General features: G+C 42.1%; 1 long non-coding RNA gene and 1 pseudogene across 1 annotated transcript; both read right to left on the bottom strand.

The window, feature by feature from the left end:
- Positions 1-344: 344 nt before the first annotated feature.
- Positions 345-6000, bottom strand: part of LOC120562492 — a 46038-nt pseudogene continuing 40382 nt past the window's right edge.
- Positions 2528-4319, bottom strand: LOC120563030. The gene is made up of 2 exons (XR_005639896.1): positions 3232-4319; positions 2528-2817 (listed from the first exon to the last, which is right to left on the bottom strand). It is a non-coding gene; the product is annotated as an uncharacterized LOC120563030 (long non-coding RNA).

Raw genomic sequence — 6000 nt, 5'->3', positions numbered from 1 at the left:
TAACCAACGTGGTATATTAACATTAAACTGCTGATTAATTATCATAACCAACAAGTATATTAACATTAAACTGCTGATTCATTAGCATAACCAACAAGGTATATTAACATTAAACTGCTGATTAATTAGCATAACCAACGAGGTATATTAACATTAAACTGCTGATTAATTAGCATAACCAACGTGATATATAAACCAAATCAATCTAAGTGGTGTAATGGCTCCAATAGCCCTGATCTGTATCAATGGACCAATCAAACAACAGCTAAAGATGTTCACATATTCAATGAAGTCAAAACACGTTGAATCTGTGAAAAGCGCTTTAGAAATTCAATTTATTATTATTAACACGTTTCAAAAAGAAAAGTAAAAGAGAAAACAGAAAGTGACAGAAAATATGTACAGTTATTGATCAGATCAGCTTCTTTTCTAAAATGTATTTAAACTCAAAGATCATATCATAACTCAGATTCTGGTTTCTGATTTATGGCCTCGAACAAACTACACCCTCCAAAATAAGACTAGTGTTGAAGGTACATGATATCTCTTAAATTATCAGCTAGTGTCTGTTTATTAATAATAAACCTGAGTAGAGATAGGAGCCAGAAAGATATCTCACTCTGTCTGATTAGCAGGAAATAAAAACAGGAAACGTAGTGACGTATAAAAACAGAGAGTGGAGTGTAGAGAAGATGCTTCACTTTGTTTAAACTCTAGTGAGATTAAAACACAGACAGGAAGCAGAACTACACGTTGAGAGTGAGAGACAAACACAAGTACAGTGACGTATATAGAGATAGATATATAATATATATATAAAAGATAACGTAGTGACATAACAGCAGAGATAGGAGTGTAGAGAAGATGCCCAACACCAACCCTGTCTCATGATTATTTAACTATTTGGTTCCCTTATTAAAATGTGCAATAATGCAGCAATAACATGTCGATAAAGCTTAGCTGATTGGTTAGTTAGTTATGAGATATATAAAACATGATGTAGTAGCATACAAAACCAGAGATAGGAGCGTAGAGAGGATGGGTCACTCTGTTGTAGATATAAAACCAGAGATAGGACTGTAGAGAGGATGGGTCACTCTGTTGTAGATATAAAACCAGAGATAGGAGTGTAGAGAGGATGGGTCACTCTGTTGTAGATATTAAACCAGAGATAGGAGTGTAGAGAGGATGGGTCACTCTGTTATAGATATAAAACCAGAGATAGGAGTGTAGAGAGGATGGATCACTCTGTTGTAGATATTAAACCAGAGATAGGAGTGTAGAGAGGATGGGTCACTCTGTTATAGATATTAAACCAGAGATAGGAGCGTAGAGAGGATGGGTCACTCTGTTGTAGATATTAAACCAGAGATAGGAGAGTAGAGAGGATGGGTCACTCTGTTGTAGATATAAAACCAGAGATAGGAGTGTAGAGAAGATGGGTCACTCTGTTGTAGATATAAAACCAGAGATAGGAGTGTAGAGAGGATGGGTCACTCTGTTGTAGATATTAAACCAGAGATAGGAGAGTAGAAGAAGAGCAGGACTTCATTTCTTGAAGAACTTCTTGTTGAGGAGGAAGATGAGCAGGTTGACGTTGATTTTGGCTTTGTCGAACATCTTCATCACGGCCACACCTTCGTACTGCAGCTGCAGCAGATCCTGAAGACATTAAACACGTTACACACATTATATATACACAATCACATCCATTATATATATATACACACACACACACACACACACACACACACACACACACTATACTCTCATATTACACACACTATACTCTCATATTATACACACACACACACACACACACACACACACACACACACACACACACAAACTACACACTTTAGACACATGTTAGAGACCCATTCTGAACTCCCTGCTGGTATGTATGAACTCCATAAGCTGTGAGATGTTAGCCTGTTAGCTCCTACCTGGTATTAGAGCTTGTTAGCCCGTTAGCCTGTTAGCTCCTACTTGGTATGTGAGCGTGTTAGCTGTTAGTTCCTACCTGGTATTTGAGCGTGTTAGCCCGTCAGCGTGTTAGCTGTTAGCTCCTACCTGGTATGTGAGCGTGTTAGCCTGTTAGCTCCTACCTGGTATGTGAGCGTGTTAGCCTGTTAGCTCCTACCTGGTATGTGAGCGTGTTAGCCTGTTAGCTCCTACCTGGTATTTGAGCGTGTTAACCCGTTAGCGTGTTAGCTGTTAGCTCCTACCTGGTATGTGAGCGTGTTAGCCCATTAGCCTGTTAGCTCCTACCTGGTATTTGAGTGGGAACTCTTCCATCTCGATGCCGAGGAATCGAGCTTTGACGTTGAACGTTCCTTTCTCCGATCCAGGGACGATGTCAAAGACCACGTTCTTAAACCTGGAACAGATCACACCAGATCACATCAGATCAGTTTACTTTACATCAACAACATTCACTGCTCTGTGTGTCTCTGTGTGTATATATGTAGCTGGCATATGTAGCGGATTCAGGACACACCACAAAATCACCACGACACCACAGTTATCTCTTTGGATCTTTGCTTTACTGAGTGAGTCTGTAATGACACAACATGTGACAGGGACTGCATCAGTTCCACACACCCTCTTCTCAGACTACTGTCTCTCTCAGTTTCCAAAACAGACTGAGCATAACAAAACATTTACACAGTCTAAAGATAACAAAACATTTACACAATATAGTAAAACATTAATTGAAATGATCGTATAGTGGTTATTTTCTTTGGCAACCATACCTGTAATGACACAACATGTGACAGGGACTGCATCAGTTCCACACACCCTCTTCTCAGACTACTGTGAGGGATACATAAAATAATAAAGTAAAACAAATGCAAAATAAAGTAAACATGCCCTGCCTCATGTGTAATAGATCACAGGTAAACACAGAAACATTATATGTGCACACACACTAGAACAGTAGAATTACACATCACAATCGTTCTATACAAATCCCACAGGAAAACCACATTTCCCATAATGCCGTGTGTGTTGAGCGCTACTCTGAACACACGGCGGCAAAGCAGCCGGCACTTAAAAGGAACACAGTGCAATACAAACTTTCGCAATAACTTTGAAACACATTACAATACAGACTCCAGCCCTACACACCACATCTGTCCCTCATCACTCCTCCAGAACATAGTCATGTAGTGGATAGTACATCAACATTGGAATTACATTTATAAGCGGAATACTCCGTCAACATACCTGTCTCTCTCAGTTTCCAAAACAGACTGAGAGAGGGACGCTCATGAGCATGTACCACAATACACAGGTGATTCGCCGATCACAATTATCAACATATCTAAATGAAAATAAATGTACATGAAACATTACTACTTTCTTTTGAGTTGGAAACAATTCAACAACAGTGACAAGGCTTATCTAGCACAATCACTGTATTTTAAATAACATTATAAGAAGATAGTAAAATCTATACCCTCCCCCTGTCATTGTCGACAAATGGAACATCCTGTTTCCCCTTTTGAGACAGTACCACTTAAAAAAATAAAGTTAGCTGGAATATACACAAAACACACTATTACATTCACCCCTCCTTAATTACAGCAAACTTTTAGACCAGGTGAGAACTCTTTTCTTTATAGGGGGTTACCTTGACCAGAGTCGTCCAATAGGACAGCAAAACACTTTGCCAGGTAGAAATATGCCCTTATACATATAACCAAGAACCCTCTGATAAAATACCTACATTCTAAATTGTCTGGGTCCTAAAAGTTTAACTGAAAGACCCTATTAATGGATTACACCTCTATAAGAGTCAAAAGGGCTTTAAACAAGGCAGCCAGAGGTTCCTTACTTGCGGGCTCTCCCATAACCATACTCATTGACTCAAGTAGTCTTCTAACAGGTTTTACTACTCTTCCTGCTCTGGTTGTCGTTGAACCCTCAGGTCTGAAGAAAGTCTCTGACAGTTCTGCTCCTTGACTCCTTCCTTGAGTCATAGATAAGTTCCCTCTTGGTGGCATGTAGTGACGTTCTGGAGTAATGCATGTAGAACAGCCGGCCGAGCCAGTTACACTACTGATTCCACTTGGAGTCGTCACTGACATGGAATAGTCACTCCTACTGTCCCCGGGTTCATGCAATGCCTCTTGTTCGCTTGTGCCATCCCCAATATCACCCTCAGACTCGCTTCTGTGATTTTCAGAGACATTACTCCCACTCACAATACTCTGATTGCTGGTCCCACTGGATCTGCTGTCATCTAAGGAAGCCATATCCTCCTCTTCAACTGGTGTAGTCTGGTGACCCTCTATATCAAGCCTAGTCGTAACAGTAACCCCCACTAGGTTGTCCTCAAGAGTGTCTGGGCCCTCCCTGATACTAGACTTCTTAGGACGGTGGCCATTCAGTATCCAGGCAGCTGTTCTATCTCCTAACTCCCTCTCTGTGCCAAATAAGGGTTCATTACCCAGAGTTTCCACTTCATCAGCCACCCCCTCTGAGGCTGTGGAGAAAATTGTCGACGCTTCCTCTGGTTCCACCACTGGCAGGAAGTTTACTGGAAGAATGAAATTCCGATGGACGACCTTACTTTTCTTAGTAGTAGGATTTTCAACTCTGTAGATGTGCACAGACAAATCCCTCCATGTGATAACATGTACCGATGAGTCCCACAGATCAGCCAATTTACCTTTTCCTCTGTCTTTTCTGTTTGCCAACAGAACATGATCACCAACTTCTAGTGGGACACCCTTGATCCTTTTATTATACTCTCTTGCTTGTTTCTTCTGTGCTTCTGTGGTGTTGCTCTGGGCAATCTTTACAGCTTCTCTTAAGTCCCTCTGAAAAGATTCAACGTAGGTGTCATGAGCAACCACATCATCATTCTTCAGCGTGTTGCCAAACATGATGTCCACAGGCAATCTGGGTACCCTACCATACATTAGATAGAATGGGGCAAAGCCCGTTGTCTCATGTGTGGTACAGTTGTATGAGAATGTGAGTGTCTGTATCATCTGTGGCCATCGCTCTTTTGCTCTTGCTGGAAGGGAGCGGATCATGTTTCCGAGCGTACGGTTAAATCGTTCTGTCTGCCCATTCCCCATGGGGTGATATGGGGTGGTATGGGACTTTTTGATTCCTGACACCTGTAACAGTTCTGCAATCAATTGGCTCTCAAAATTAGCCCCCTTATCTGAGTGGATCCGAAGTGGAAAGCCGTAGGTACAGAAGAACTGATTCCATAACTTCTGTGCCACCACTTTGGCTGTCTGGTTTGGACAGGGGAATGCAAGGGCCAACTTTGTGAAGTGATCTGTTATAACAAGTACATCAACATTTTCTCCATTCTTCCCTTCAGCTGACCAAAAATCTATGCAAACCAGCTCGAGTGGTGCACTTGTCCTGATTGATTCTAATGGTGCCCTAGCCTCAGGCTCAAGCGTCTTGCAAACCACACACCGTTTGCAGTGAGAGACATACTCCTTAACTTCTCCATCCATCCCTGACCAGAAGAATCTTTGGCGCACCAGATGAAGCGTCCGGCCCTGTCCTTGATGACCTGCATCATCATGGGTTCCTTTGAGAGCAACAGCCTTAAGTGAAGCAGGCAGCACCAGCTGATACCTTTTCCTACCAGCTCTATCCTTTGATCTCCGGTAGAGGATATCATTTGACATCTCAAGCTTTTCCCAATGTTTTAGCATCCTCAGAACTTCAGCAGTCTCATGGTTTCTCTCCCTACGTGAGGGCCTCCTCCTCCTCTCAACAAAGAATCTCACACGAGCTATGGCACAGTCTTCCTTTTGGCTCCTTTTGACATCTTCTGCAGAGAAGGCAGGGAGAGCAGGCACACCACCCTGCAATAGACTACCAGAGCACTGGGCGAACTTAACATCACGTACTGGCCGGCCATTCTCCCACTCCGAACATGATTCCAAGAGTGCTTTGACTCCCTCTCCAGTCACTCCAACTTGGTCTCCATCTTGATTTTGTGACAGGTAACTGGCATTG

This window comes from Perca fluviatilis, chromosome 7 (assembly GCF_010015445.1).
Source record: "Perca fluviatilis chromosome 7, GENO_Pfluv_1.0, whole genome shotgun sequence".
Classification (NCBI taxonomy): domain Eukaryota; kingdom Metazoa; phylum Chordata; class Actinopteri; order Perciformes; family Percidae; genus Perca; species Perca fluviatilis.
Note: the sequence above shows the minus strand (reverse complement) of the source record. Positions and strands in the feature narration are given on the sequence as shown.